Below are 16,761 nucleotides of genomic sequence, written 5' to 3' on the forward strand. Positions count from 1 at the left end.
ACTAGCACAAATATACGCTTTTTTTTCTGCCAATAGTGTTTTTTCTTACATCGGCATGTATGGAGCCTTAGACTACAGTTGTTTCTAATTAAGCTAAACAATGCAGCTTGTTCCAGTCCAGCATTTATCCTCCAAGGTCTTAGTGGGGGGAATTTTTATAAAATGTGACTGTGACTAAATAATAACCATTTGCCCGCTGCCCTATAGCAGAAATACTGCGGCTTGTGCTTCACAAAATCATGTATATATACGTGATTCTGCATTTCCCTACCCGTGCCGCCATTGGTGGCTTCAGCTGTCGATCACCAGGTCCCGGCTGGTGATTCCCCACCAGTACCTGGCGATCGCCGAGCATCACTGACGGGGGAGAAGTCTGTATGTAAACAATACAGATCTCTCCCCTGCCAGCTACTGCACACTGCTTTATATTGCTCTGCATAGTCTAGCCTGGTTGACAACCATGGCTGCCTCCCTAGATACAATGCAGGAGTGAGTGTATCCACTCAGGGACAGGAGTACCAGGTGAAAATAAAGAGAGTGTAAAAGAAAAGGAATGCAGCCACTATACAAGGACTATTAAAGTGATATTGATATTAAAGCAGAGCTCCACCCAAAAGGGAAAGTTCTGCTTTAAGCCTTTGTCCCCCACTCCCCACTAAGAATTGGCACCCAAATTTGACAGGTGCCTTCACCCACTTCCGCTGCAATCAGCTAGACGATCAGAAGCAGAAGTTGTTCCCCCCCCCCTCCCTCCCCATGGTCTTCTGGGACACATGACAGGTCCCAGAAGACTACAAGGCCATTCACATGCACAGTGGGCACCCGGCAGTGCCCACAGTGAAGATGCCGGCCCAGGGAGAGAAGACAGCCAGTGAAACCGGCCGTGGTGAGGACACAGCTGGACAAGTAAGTGTCTATTTTAAACGTCAGCAGCTACAGTTTTTGTAGCCGATGATTTTTATTTACTTATTTTTTCAGGTGGAGCTCCTCTTTAAAGGCAGATTTTCTTTTTTTAGCGCTGCCCTATAGCGGAAATACTGCTACAGGGTGGCAGGGGGTGCACAAAATCATACACACACACATATATATATATATATATATATAAAAGTGATGTTGCATTTCTGGGTAGGGGGTGCGCGCAACCTACCCGCACCACCATTGGCTGACTCATCTGTTGATCACCGGGTCCCGGCCAGTGATTTCCCACCATCATCCGGCGATCACCATGTATCACGGATGGGGGGAGACCTGTATGTAAAACAAAACACATCTCTCCCCTGACAGCTCCTGCACACTGCTTTGTATGGTTCTGCATAGCAGTGCCCTTACAGTGTAAAGCACACACACAGCACACAGTAAAACAGCACAGAGCACACCCCAGATGTTAACTCCTTCCTGCCCAGTGTTGTTAGTACACTGTCAGTGCTTTTTATTAGCAGTGATCACTGTATTGGTGTCACTGGGGATATCAGTGGCAGTCAGTTCGCTCCCCAGTGTCAGAATGCCTGCTGCAGTCCTGCTATAAGTCACTGATCGCTTACTAGTATATTTGAAAAAAAAAAAATACAGTATATATATACCGCCATTTGCAGACACTATAACTTTCACATAAACCAATTAATTTACACGTATTGGGAATTTTTTTTAGCAAAGACATGGAAGCAGAATACATTTTGGCCTAAATTCATGAAGAAATTAGATTTTTTTAATTTTTTTACTGGACATGTTTAATAGCAAAAAGTCAAAAATATAGTTTTTTTTTTTTTTTTAATCAAAATTCTCATTTCTTTTTTTTTATATTGCAAAAAATAAAAACCGCAGAGGCGATCAAATACCACCGAAAGAAAGTTCTATTTATGGGAAACAATGGACATACATTTAATTTGGGTGCAGCGTTTCATGACTGCGCAATTGTCAGTTAAAGTAACGCAGCGCCGTACTGCAAAAGATGGCCTGGTCAGGAAGGGGGGGAAATCCTTTGGAGGGCAAGTGGTTAACAAACATGTTATACTTACCTGCTGTGTGCAGTGGTTTGTCACAGAGTAGCCCCAGTCGTCCTCTTTTCAGGTCCCCCGCTGGCTCTCCTGTGCCCCCATAGCAAGCAGAGACAACTGTATCTTCCACCCCTCTCTGCAAATCCCTCCACTGGTTTCCCATTTCCCAACGGATGAAATTCAAAACATTAACAATAACGTATAAAGCCATTTATAACTCTGACCCGAATTACATCACCGATCTTGTCTCCAAATATCACTCAAACCGTACTCTCCGCTCCTCGCAAGACCTCCTGCTCTCTAGCTCCCTTGTCCTCTCCTCCCATGCTTGTCTCCAGGACTTCTCCAGAGCTTCCCCCATCCTCTGGAACTCTCTACCCCAATTTATCAGACTATCGCTTACTCTGCTCACTTTTAGGCGATCTCTGAAAACCTATCTCTTCAGGGAAGCCTATCCTGCCCTCAGCTAATAATGGAATCTTCTACCATTTTGTACCACTAGCCCCTCCCTCCTAGATTGTGAGCTCCAAGGAACAGGGCCCTCCTAACCCTCTTGTATTGAACTGTTGCTGTATCGTCTCCTGTTATATTGTAAAGCACTGAGCAAACTGTTGGCGCTATATTATTATTATTTATTTATTTCAGGGGCTTATATAGCGCTGTCAATTTGCACAGCGCTTTATATATATATATTGTACATTCACATCAGTCCCTGACCCTCAAGGGGTGTACAATCTAAGGTCCCTAACTCACATTCATACATACCCATACTAGGGACAATTTAGACAGGAGCCAATTCACCTACCAGCATGTCTTTGGAGTGTGGGAGGAAACCAGAGTACCTAGAGGAAACCCACACAGGCACAGGGAGAACATACAAACTCCAGGCAGGTGGTGCCGTGGCTGGGATTTGAACCAATGATCCTAGTACTGCCAGGTGGAAGTGCTAACCATTTAGCCACTGTGCTGCAAATCCTGTATAATAATAATAACTCAGCCCTACCCCCTTCCTGCTCTCTCCTCATTGGCTCACTGGCTGTGATTGACAGTAGTCAGAGTCAATGGCATAGAAAGCAAGTAAAAAGCCTTGAGCATTTGCCACCACTTTAGGTTGCAATATAGTAGGATTGAAGGAAAAGAGAAGTTGTCTTTACTCTAAACATTTGCCGCTCTGGGCCCTACGTTATACAACCATTCCGCCAAGCCAGGCCTTCATCTATGAGCCTTGACGTCTGTCGCTTCCGAAATTCTCTGTTACAGTCAACTCAGAATTCATACTGCTGTTATGTGACCCATTCAACTTCTGATTGCCCTCAAGCCCTGAGCAGACAGCCCTCCGCCGGACATGACAATCTGTTTAATATGACAAGACTGTAAGATCGCATATAAAGAACCAATTTGTGAACCTGCTCAAGGAAGACGACTCTCTTAGAAATAACAAGACGACATTAGCCGAGAGAAAGTGGCCAACGTCTTCCAAGATGTTGTATATTATTTATGAAACTGACACCTAATATGAACTTCAGTATGTCATTCACTAGAAGTGCATCCAATTATCAATAACTCGGAGAAGTGTCAGTTTCAATGATGAGACCTACAAAAGTCTTTTCTGCTAGAATACATTTTCAAATGTCTTCAGAATCTGACAAATTAGCAGCTGACACTATATTTAGGAATGTTTTTTTCCAAAAGCTTTTGACCTAATTATTTTCAACGTCCAGAGTATTTGCATGTTCTCCAGCGCCCCCTGTGGATCCGAAGAGAAATAGGCATCATACAATGTAGCGAATATTGGGGGTCGATTTCCAAAGGCAAATATATTGTGCACTTTTCAAGTGCAGTTGCACTCATTTTCCCCAGAGATTAGTAAATATGGTTAAGCTCTGCTGATTTCCAGCATCCAATGATGTGCAAGGAACATGTTTTTTTTTAACCACTAGCCGCCCAGCCACTGTATAAAAACGGCGGCAGGGCTGGGCAAAAGCACGTTTTAAAACGTGCTGTTTCAAAACAGGTAGGGGGCGTGCACGAGGCGCGCTGCCGCCCTACCTTCACCGCCAATCTCAACCGCGGGTGTCAGTCGCCGGGTCACAGCCGGTTATTGTCAGCTGTATCCCGACGATTAGCGGCAATCAGTGACAGAGAGCAGGGCTGCAGTAGCTGTGCTTTCTGTCAGTTCCCTGACAGTTCCTGACAAGCTGACCAGGAGAAAAGAGTTTCTCTGTCCTGATCAGGGGCGGACTGACCATTTGGAAACACGGGCACTGCCCGAGGGCCTGGGGTCAGTAGGGGGCCCCATGAGATGCCCCTGGTACCTTTTTCATAGGCTTTTTTGAGTTTGGGCAAGGACACGGGCCCCATGATCCCCTATTGCCCGGGGGCCCCATGAGTTGTCAGTCCGCCCCTGGTCCTGATCAGCTTGTCTCCCTGCAGTACACACCCCGCCCCCTAGTAAAACACTCCCCTTACACAGTTAACCCTTTCAGTGCAAAAAAAAGTGAATCCCTTCCTCCCCAGTGCAGTGCCCAGTGTCAGTGGTTTTTTTTTTGCACTGATCACTGTATTGACATTTAAAAATTAGGGCAACTGCAAAAGTGCACAGTTTATTGCCTTTAAAAAAATCTACCCCATTGTGTTTTTAACCACTTGCCCTCCAGAGGATTTATCCCCCTTGCTGACCAGTCCATTTTTTTGTGATACAGCACTGTGTTACTTTAACTGACAATTGCGCAGTCAAGCAATGCTATACATAAATTAAATCTATGTCCTTTTTTTCCCTATAAGTAGAGCTTTCTTTTGGTGGTATTTGATTGCCCGTGCATTTTTAGTCTTTTGAGCTATAAACAAAAAAGACCGGCAATTTTGAAAAAAAAACAATATTTTTGACTTTTTGCTATTAAACATGTCTAGTAAAAAAATGTAAAAAATCAAATTTGTCATAAATTTATTCCAACATGTATTCTGCTCCATGTCTTTGCTAAAAAAAACTCCAATACGTGTAAATTAATTGGTTTATGTGAAAGTTATAGCGCTTACAAATGGCGGTATATATGCTGGATTTTTTTTTTTTATATATATATAGTAATGGCGGAAATCAGCAACTTATAGCAGGCATTCTGACACTGGGGGGGGCCTGACTTGGTGTCACTAACATCCCCAGTCACACCAATACAGTGATCAGTGCTAATAAAAAGCACTGACGCTGTTCTAATGGCACTGGGCAGGAATGGGTTAACATCTGGGGAGATCAAGGGGTTAACTGTGTGCTGTTTCACTATATTGGCTGTGTGTGTGCTTCACTGTAAGCACATTGCTTTATATGGCTCTGCTATGCAGAGCCATACAAAGCAGTGTGCAGAAGCTGACGGGAGAGATCTGTGCTGTTTATACACAGGTCTCTCTCCCGTTAGAGATGTTTGGCGATCACCAGGTGCCGGCGAGTAATCACCGGCCGCGACCCAGTGATTGACAGCCGAGGCAGCGAATGGTGATGCGGGTAGGGTGCACGGGTGCCCCTTACCTGGAACTGCAAAATCACAGATACAGCTGCACTTCACTGCAACCACGTACTGCCCTTAGGACATGCCTGCATGTCCTAGGGTTTCAGTGGTTATACAGGAAGGGGGGGTTCATGGCTGCAGCTGCTCTCATGGTCCTGGTATTTTTTTTAGAGCCAGTGATGCTTTTTAATATAAAAGTGATCCGAGTGGCTATATAGCCACTGGATCACTTTTACGTGTGGTGAAAAATGCCCTCCCCCCACTGTGTACTGCAAGCTGACCACAGAGATGAGGGAGGAATGGAAGTTCCCCGATCATCCCTACAGTCAATGAAACTGGAAGTGCGAGGATTTTGTCACTTCTGTTTGTTGGAAACAATGCATTACCAGCTTGTGAAATCCAGGGGTGGGCTGACAACTCATGGGGCCCCCGGGCAATAGGGGATCATGGGGCCTCTGTGTCCTTGGCCAAACTCAAAAAAGCCTATGAAAAAGGTACCAGGGGCATCTTATGGGGCCCCTTACTGACCCCGGGCCCTCAGGCAGTGCCCTAGTTTCCAAATGGTCAGTCCGCCCCTGGTGAAATCATCTAATCACACTAATGTTGGTTTGATCAGATGCTTTTGAGGTTGAAGAAATCTGGGGTCTAATAGAACCCAGATGCCTCAGTAAAAAGAACCTATCATGACCCATGCTATCAAAAGGGATGAACAACAATAAAGTTAATTTAAAAAAAAAATAAAGAAAGAAAGGGAAAGTGTAAAAAAAAGAGAGAATAAAAAAAACAAATTAAGTGCCTCTGTCCTCCCTTGCTTGCATGTGAACAGTAAACGCACCACACATGTGAGGTATCACCACAAACGTCATAGCAAGAGCAATAGTTCTAGTACCAGATCTCCTGTGTAACTCTAAAGTGGTAACCTGTAAAGGCTTTTAAAGCATTACCTATGGATATATTTAAGTACTGTAGTTTGTCGCCATTCCAGGGGCATACGTAATTTTAAAGCATGTCAGGTATCTACTGCATTTACTTGGTGTAACCTCATCCTTTATATTTTACCAAATAATTGGGTATTATATTGTGTTTTTGTGCATTAAAATGTATTAAATGTGTTTGAAAAGCCATTGTGCACATATCGTGTGAAATAAGAAATTGCAACAACAAACATTTTTTTTCCTGGACCTTTGCTTCCAGAAAATATATAATGTTTGGGGGTTCTAAGTAATTATCTAGGAAAAAAATGCAGATTTTTACATGTACGAGTGTGAGAAGTGTCAGAAATGGCTTGGGCAGCTAGTGGTTAATGGAGTAAGAAGGGCGTATTACATATGTTCTACATACTTCTGAGCTGTAAATCTGTCTTTGAAGATACATTCCAGGTATGGCAATATTTACAGCTTATAAAGAAAAAAATAGTGAAGCGCTTAAATTATATAAAAGTGAAAATACACTTAAAGTGGTACCAAAATATATACCAATTCCAAATGTGATAACTTAATATCAAATATATTACTACCACCCCCCAGTGGGGGAAGGTGGAAAAGTGTAACCAAATATATATACAATTAGTGAATGGACACACACAATGTGAAACCTACTTACAGTGCATATATTCCACAAAACAATAAATGAAACTAACCAGTGAGTAAAAATCACATGTGATATATTAATTGTTCACTTTCATTAGTGCTCTATATCAATAAACCGTATCTACATAGATACAAAATCATTAGTGAAAAAAATCCATGCATGTGACTCTGTGCTTCAAAACCACACGTGTTCTCTACTTCTAAGTGAAAACTTGGATCCTCCAAATGGCAGAAATGCCTGCTCACCTCCCTTCCTTGACCCACACAGGGCCACACAGCTTTTTCCACCTCAGTGGTATATCCTTTCTGGAAAACTCCTTATTGCATCTCCTTCATCGTTTCTCCACTCCAACTCATGAAAATAGATACAGACTTATTCCTCAGCAGTTGGTATATCTTGACACAGCAAAGCTTGGGACTGAAGGGGTGAGATAAAATAGCAGCTTCATGGAACTGGTTGCACAGCCATGAGAATACATGGGGAGCAAGGAGTAGGAGTCAATATTTACAGCTTGGACCAATATAACTATGAATGTGCAATACCTGTGGGAACTCAGTGGAAGCTGGAAATTAGCCCAGTAGACACAACTACTCCACTGACCTCCACTAGCTTCTGGGTTCCGTGTTGAGTGGCTGCCCTACTACATTGTGAATAAAGGAAGTCACATGCTTGGAATGGTGCCTTTAAAGGAACACTTTGCATTCTCTCAATGAATGCAAAGCATTCTATGATTGGATGAGGTGAAGTGGTGACATCACAATCTCTATTTCATCCAATCAGTGAACACTTTGCATTCATTGAGAAAATGCAAAGTGCTTTCTCAATGGTGCCCATTGTTAGTGGCAACATCTTGTGTTCATAAGCAGCTCAGCACAGGACACAGAAGCTAGTGGAGATCACTGTAATAGTGGTGCCTACTACAGTAATTTCCAGCTTTCACAGGGATCCCACAAGTATGATACATACATACTTACATTGTTCCTAGCTGGAATAATAAAACTGCAAAAATTGCCATACCTAGAATTCAGCCTAAAAGTATATGTGAATATAATCTCTAAAAATCTCATAAACTTTAAAATTTTCTGTGAAGTAACCTTTAATATTTTTAAATCTGCTGCTTCAATGAAAGACCAACAGGTGATTCTGAGAATTGAATAGAATGCCTCAGGTAAACAACTGTACTTCGCTCAAAAAAGAGGGGTACCAAGTGACAAAACAAGGGGAAAAACTCCAAGGTACGATAAATAGATTATCTCCTTACCCATTAATAACACATTTAACCACTTGTCCGGACACTTTTACCCCCTTCCTGTCCAGGGCAATTTTTAGCTTTCAGCGCTATCACACTTTGAATGACAATTGCGCGGTCATGCAATACTGTACCCATATGAATTTTTTACCATTTTATTGAGACAGATAAAGCTTTATTTTGGTGGTATTTATTCACCGCTGGGATTTTTATTTTTTTTACTATGTAAATGAAAAAGTTCAAAAATTTTGAAAAAAAGTGTTTTTTAAAATAAAATTTTGCAAATAAATAATATTTCATCATAGATCTTAGCCAAAATTTATTCCGTTATTTTTTTTTAGTAAAAAAAAAAATCCAAATTAGTTTATAACCAAAAATTTTAATTTTTAAACATTTTTTTTTACATTTTATTTTATTTTTTTTATATTATTATTTTTTATTTATTTTTTATTTTTTTACATACTGTCACCCTAGCAGTACACTGTCACCATGGTGACACTGTATTACTTATGAAGGGTGATGAAGATTTTTTTTTTTTTTCTTACACTGATTGCTTTTACACCCATATAGGATGTAAAAGCAATCATTTCTCTTTCTCTCTGTCTGCATTCCTGCAGTCATTGAGAATTACTGAGTGAGCTGTGAGTGGTCACAGCTTGTCACATGGTACAAGGCTGTTGTGAATAGCCTTGTACCATGTGACCTCTGTGATCATTCACAGATTTCACACATAGTAAGCAATGATGTCACAAGTGACATCTTGCTTACTACTTTGCATGTGATTCGCCAATCAGTGATCACATGATCGGGACCTCGTACAGAGGTCCCGTCCGACGATCGGTGTTTCACTGTGTCCGGAGGACACAGCGGGCACCGGATCGCGGTGGTGCGCGCTCCCAGGGAGCGCGCACAGCTAGAAAAGGCGGGTGCCGTTTATGGACGGCAACCCGACCCTGGACTGCCACCGCCCTGCCGTTTATAAACAGCAGGCGGACGGCAAGAGGTTAAAGTTACATAAAAAATGATAAAGAGTCCAAAGGAAGAGCGCTAAAGCTTTTGGTTAATAATAATAACTCCACAAAGTACTTCAAAAAAGGGTATACATTTTTTCAATTAAAAGAACCATATAGTCATCCAATAACAGCGGTAAACCCAATGTTTGGTCCTAATGGAATATCCGCTTACCCTAATAATAATAATAATACCTAATCCACCAAGCTGGAGTGGATGGTAAAGCAATGTAATCACCAGAAGCAAGCTGGCCGGACCTGGAACCACGGCACACCTGAACTGACGTCACGGCTCCCAGGAGGAAGTGATATTTTTTCATGAATGATTATTTAGGTGTGTATATTATTTTTATTTTTCTATTTTTTTATTTTATTTTTATTGTTTTTCTATGTATATTTTTCATATACAGTTGTGTTCAAAATAATAGCAGTGTGTTGAAAAAAGTGAATAAAGCTCAAAATCCTTCTAATAGCTTTTATTTCCATCCACACAAATGCATTGGAAACACTACACATTCTATTCCAAATCAAAACATGAAGAAAAATAGATCAAATTTGTGTTGTTCCTCTAAAAAAATTGAAGAAAAGTGAATATTAGACTGTTAAAAAAAATAGCAGTGTTTGTATTCTTCTTTACAAACTCAAACATTCACTATATAAACTGAAAAATGTTTGAAGATTTTGCTTTCCTTTGAATGACTTAATGAATATTTCATTGTATAAGCACTGTTTCTGAGAACTGCTGTACATCTGTGTTGCATGGAGTCACCCAACTTCTGGCCCCTGTGATCAGGTATTCCAGCCCAGGATGATTGGACTACATTCCACAGTTCTTCTCTATTTCTTGGTTTTGCCTCAGAAACTGCATTTTTGATGTCACCCCACAAGTTTTCTATTGGATTAAGATCCGGGATTGGGCTGGCCACTCCATAACTAATGGTAGTTTTTCGCTTTCTTCCACGTCTTTCAGGTTTTGGTTGCCATTTTAAAGCATCTGTGATCATTTTAGCTGATCAGCCTATCATTTTCTGCACTTCTTTATATGTTTTCCCCTCTACAATCAAATTTTTAATCAAGGTACGCTGTTCTTCTGAACAATGTCTGGAACGACCCATTTTCCTCAGAATTTCAGAGAGAAATGCACTGTAACCAGCATGTACAACATTTGCTGCCTTCCTTCCTTAAATAAGGGCAATAATTGCCACCTGTTTTTCAAAGAATGAATGACCTCACTAATAGAACTCCACACTGTTATTATTTTGAACATGCCCCTTTCAATTAGTGATTCAATTACACAGAATCAGCAACATGCATGTCATGACTGTTGGGTCTGTTGGATTTCTATTACTCTACTACACCTGCTAGTAAATTATTTGCCATGTAGAAATATCATTTCTACCAAAAACAGTGATTGATCAGGTTAGTGATGTCTGACTGCTATTATTTTGAACACAACTGTATATAGTTGGTTTATATATGCATTCTGCTATATAGATGACTATGTGTAAAATAACTAGTTTTTCAATAGATTTGTAATGTATTTCTCAATGTTATTTGATTTGCATTTAGAGTGTGTTCTACAAATGCAGTGGTGGAATACCACGCCCATGCTCCACCCCCTGTTGGCGCCTGCCCATTTGTTTAGTTCCCCTTATATAAGATCGCTGGTTGCCACAGGTATTCATGACTTGACAACGCGCATGTGCATGAATGCATTGTCGTGGCAATCAGCTCAATTTGCTGGTCAGCCTGATTACGGTGGCTGACTTCTGCTTCCTGTTGAGACCTGTGACGTCAGCCAGCTCCTGTGCGCCGCGGTCTCCAGTCTGGCCAGCTTGATTCTAGTGATCACCTTGCTTTACCATCCACTCCGGCATGGGGGCTTAGGTGAGTGGATATTCCATCACGGTCACACATTGGGTTTACCGCTCTTATTGGATGACTATATGGTTCTTTTATAATATGGTTCTTTGACCACCTGGAACAGGGTTTATTACCGGAGACACAGTTTCCGGTAATAAACAGTACTGTGGACATGATGTTCGCAGCCTGACAGCTCCAAGAGAAGTGTCAAGAGCAGAACTGTGAATTGTACACCACTTTCGTGGATCTCAACAAGGCTTTTGACACTGTCAGTTGCAAAGGTCTGTGGCGCATAATGTTGAAGTTTGGATGCCCTGACAATTTCACCGTAATGGTACGTCAGTTCCATGATGGCATGAAGGCTTGTGTTTTGGATGATGGAGAAGCTTCAGAGGCCTTTCCCATTACAAACGGTGTCAAGCAAGGTTGCGTGTTGGCACCGACCCTGTTCAGCATAATGTTTTCAGCCATGCTGTCAGACGCCTTCCAGAACAGTTCCTTGGGAGTTAGCCTGAGATACAGGACCGATGGGAAAATGTTCAGCTTTAGAAGACTCCAGGCTGTCACCAAGGTAAAGGAGACGGTGCTACGAGACCTCCTTTTTGCTGACGACTGTGCCCTGAATGCTGGATCAGAGCAGGAAATGCAAGCCAGTGTGGACAAATTTGTAGCAACATGCGACAACTTCAGCCTCTTCATCAACACAAAGAAGACCATAGTGGTGCATCAGCCAGCTTTGGAAGCCCAACACCAAGAGTCCACTGTCACGATGAAAGGACAAAAGCTGCAAGCAGTGGACCAATTTACATACCTTGGCAGCACCCTCTCCCGCGCAGTGACAATTGACATCGAGGTCACCTGCAGAATTGCCAAGGTAAGCTCTGCATTTTGGAGACGACTGACCAATACGTGGGACCGCCATGGAATAAGCCTTGCCACAAAGCTCAAAGTCTATCGAGCAGTAGTGCTAACTACCTTGATGTATGCCAGTGAGACTTGGACTTTATACAGAAGGCATGCTAGGCAATTGAACCATTTCCACATGACCTACCTCCGCAGACTTCTGAGGATCTGTTGGCAGGACAAGGTGCCAGACACAGAAGTCCTCTCCAGTGCAGGCCTGCCATCAGTTCACACCCTGCTGATGAAAGCCCAGACACGCTGGGCAGGCATTGTTGCAAGGATGCCAGACCACCGCATCCCTAAACAGCTCTTCTATGGTGAGCTGTCTCAAGGAGAGTGAACGTACGGGGGACAAAGGAAGCAATACAAAGATACACTGAAAGCTTCCTCCAAGTCCATGGATATTGACACCACCTCCTGGGAAAGCCTAGCACAAAATCGATCGACATGGCGCACGCTGATCCACCAAGGCTGCCAGACATTTGAGGAGATATGAACAACCACAGCACAAGAGAAGCGAGCACTCCGCAAAGCCAGAGCTGCAAATGCTGCAACAGTGGTGCCCACATATGTCTGCCCGACATGTGGCAGAACATTTCGTGCCCGTATAGGCCTTTCCAGCAACCGTTGACAGTCCACTACCTGCTAGATGTCAAGGTCCTCTTCAAACACGATGGATGAATATCATCATCATCATATGGTTCTTTTAATGGAATAAATTTATAACCTTTTTTGGAGTACTTTGTGGGGTTATTATTACCCAAAAGCCTACATCTCCTTAGCGCTGTTCCCTTGGACTCTAGTAATCACTTCTTTAGTGTGGCATTAGCAGTTGAGGATGAATTGGCTTCCAATAATCTGGGATTTCAGCGCTTGGATTTCTTGATGTTATAAAAAATAAATTTATTGATACAAAAACTAGTTTTTTCCATGTACATAGATACACAGTTAAAATCACATGGGTTGACAAAATAATGTTTAAATACACCAGTCACAAAAAATGTCACACCTCTAGGGTAATGAAAACATGGGGGTAATGCTTGCTCTGCATGTTTCACGTATCTATCCACTTCTTCAGGAGGAAAGACCAAAACATAATCTGAAACAAAACATAACAATCAAATCTACAAACATAATGTAAACAACAAAAAAATGGATACAATAATCATGGTGATGCACTGGAAGTAGCTGACTGGTTGTTTACCAGTGTGGAAGTTTCCAGAAGGCCAACCAACGGCATTAACAAACTTCCCCCCACGGCAGACATGGGGCAAAATAGCGAGCGCACAACTAGATGCACTGCCCTAATTAAAAGTAGAATGTAAAGAACACCAGTATAGTCACTCAAATAAGAAGAGTAAAGTACTCACATCGCATACTAGCACATTATGTAGGACTTACCTTAAAACGAAGCCCTCCAGAGGCACGCTGTCACTGATGCAGAGGCATCCATCTTCCCCTGGTCTTCCTTCAAGGTTCGTGAGCTCTGGCCGTCTGATAGGCCGGGACGTGATGATGTCAGCCATGTCATAGTACTCTGAAGGAACGGCACGGGTATGGCATTCCTTCAGAGAGCATGCGCCTGCTCTAAAGAACAGAGAATATCTCCTAAATGGTGCACCTTTAGGAGATATTCATTTTATTATAAGCTTACCTGTAGGTAAAAGTTAAAAATAAGAGTTTGCTACCACTTTAGGTTTTGCTCTTTCCTCCTGAAGAAGCAGATAGATCTGCATAACATGTAGAGGAGCAAGCATCACCCCCATAGTTTTCATCACCCTAGCGCTGTTACTTTTTTGTGACTCGTGTATTTCAACATAATATTTTGTCAACCCATGTGATTTTAATTGTCTACCCATGCACATGAAAAATGTTTTAGCTTTTGTATCAATAAACTTATCATTTTTTATGCTACTTTAAGTGTGTTATTAATGGGTACCGAGATAGTCCATTTATGCTGCCTTGAGGTTATGTCTCCTTGTTTTTTCACCTGGTATTTCTGCCATGTGGGTCCATGTGCAGGCACTTTCTCATTGGGTGACAACGCTTTATCCAGGTCTCCAGGTTATTTTCTTGCTCATTTCTTAAATGTCACTATGCCATCTGTCACAGAGCACAGTAAAGCATACATTGTGGTGTTATGCATTGGCAAAAATTTTGCCTGTCCCAATTTTTGTGCGTTGGCAGCTCATAGAAATGAATGGGCCTTAATACACAACATATCATGTGTACATTAACACACCGCAAAACACCATCTAGGTGTAAATTGGCCCTGACCAGACTAAAAGTAAATGTGAAATCAAACACATGCTCTCCTGCATAAAACAAAATATTTTGTGAGCATAAGTTTCCATAGAAGCAGGTCAGCAAGGATTTTACAAATGGATAAAAATATGTTTTTCCAACGCTCTAATGCAATTTTAATGTGCAATTTTTTCCTAATTATTGTACATTATTTAGGCTTAGAATTGTGTAATTGCATTGAGCTGGATAAAAATTAAACTGTAGAATCTCTTATTTTGATTTAATTAACCTGTGGTATCAATCAATTTATAAAAATAATTCAAGTTATTAAGCATTTTTCACTTTTTTACGATACCCAAAGCGTGATATTTATGAAACCGTAGCTGTCTAAAAGCTATTAAATCTCCTATGCTGCTTAAAAATAAACATGTAACCAGGTGATATTTTAAAATGGTGCTGGGGCAGCAGTTATTTGTCCCAGCTCTGTTTTAAATATACATTGAACACCTGGGCCCCCTAACTCCAATCCCAACCCAATATTAGAAGTGATTAGTTGTGATTTCCTGCTGAAGAGTTGCATAGGAGCTAGATCAGATCTCCAAAAACCTGACCCAGATCACCCACTAAAAACAAATAACAGAACAAAGGAAAAAAAAATATATATATATATATATATATATACACACACACACTATATTGCCAAAAGTATTGGACCAGCCCTCCAAATCATTGGACTCAGGTGTTCCAATCACCTCCATGGCCACATGTGTATAAAATCAAGCACCTAGGCATGCAGACTGCTTCTATGGACAAAAAGTATGGGTCACTCTCAGGAGTGAATTCAAACGTTGTACCATGACAAGTGCCACCTGTGCAATAGGTCCATCTTATTATTATTGTTTCCTTGCTACTAAATATTCCACAGTCAACTGTTAGTGGGATTATAACAAAGTGGAAGCAACTGGGAACAGCAGCAACTCAGCCACCAAGTGGTAGGTCACATAAAAGACAGAGCGGGGTCAGCACATGCTGAAGCGCGCAGAAGTCGCCAACTGTCTGCAGAGTCAATAGCTAAAGACCTCCAAACTTCCTTTGGCCTTCAGATTAGCACAACAACAGTGCATAGAGAGCTTCATGGAATGCGTTTCCATGGACGAGCAGCTGCATCCAATCCTTACATCACCAATTGAAATGCAAAGCATCGGATGCCGTGGTGTAAAGCACGCAACAACTGGACTCTAGAGCAGTGGAGATGTGTTCTTCTCTGGAGTGACAAATCACACTTCTTTGTCTGTCAATCCAATGGATATGTCTGAGCTTGGTGGTTGCCAGGAGAACAGTACTTGCCTGACTGCATTGTGCCACGTGTAAAGTTTGGTGGAGGGAGGACTATGGTGTGGGGTTGTCTTTCAGGGGCTGGGCTTGGCCCCCTAGTTCCAGTGAAGGGAACTCTTAAGACGGCAGCATACCAAGACATTTTGGACAATTTCATGCTCCCCACTTTGTGGGGGCAGTTTAGGGTGGAGGAATTTGACTGGCATGCACAGAGTCCTGACCTCAACCCGATAGAACACCTTTGGGATGAATTAGAGGGGAGACTGCGAGCCAGGCCTTCTCGTCCAACATCAGTGCCTAACCTCACAAATGCACTTCTGGAAGAATGGTCAACCATTCCCATAGACACACTCCTAAACCTTGTGGACAACCTTCCCAAAAGAGTTGAAGCTGTTATAGCTGCAAAGGGCTGGCCAACTCAACATTGAACCCTACGGACTAAGGCTGGGATGCCATAAAGTTCATGTGCATGGAAAGGCAGGCGTCCCAATATTTATGGCAATATAGTATATACTGTATATATTTATTCTTTGTAGGCTGCTTTTAAACTGCTTAAAGATTTTGAAATAATTCCTTGCTCACCCTTGTAGCCCCTGCTCAACCTTCAATCTGATCAATCCTGGTAAGTAACCTTATATCTCCTTATCCTTAGTGTTAACTCTACATCTTCTTGATCCCCCTGTTCACTTAGTCATATCAGCCTTTTGCCTAGTTTTTTCTTTTTTGCTTCAGGTCTATCTTGCTCAAAAGGTCAGTACAGATGCTGAAGTTCCAGCAATCTTCACTATACTGTAGCCCTCCTTTTGGACAGGCCACTGGATCATCACAATGTACTATACTTCAACCATTGATCGTCTGTTGGTCTGAACAGCACCACATCCCCCTTCCCACTAGGAGAAAATCTAAGGTTTAAGGGAATTGAAAACTTCTCAGGGAAGCCCATAAGAAAAACACCCACATCGTTGTTGAGACAGTAAATGGCAAAGTACAATCCTTGAAGGTTAACATTCACAACTTTACGAGGGGCTGGCAGGGTGAGTGGTGGCAGCACAGTGGCTAAATGGTTAACACTT

The sequence above is a fragment of the Staurois parvus genome, unplaced genomic scaffold, assembly GCF_062004578.1.
Source record: "Staurois parvus isolate SC_StPar_1 unplaced genomic scaffold, SC_StPar_1.0 ptg000708l, whole genome shotgun sequence".
Lineage (NCBI taxonomy): Eukaryota > Metazoa > Chordata > Amphibia > Anura > Ranidae > Staurois > Staurois parvus.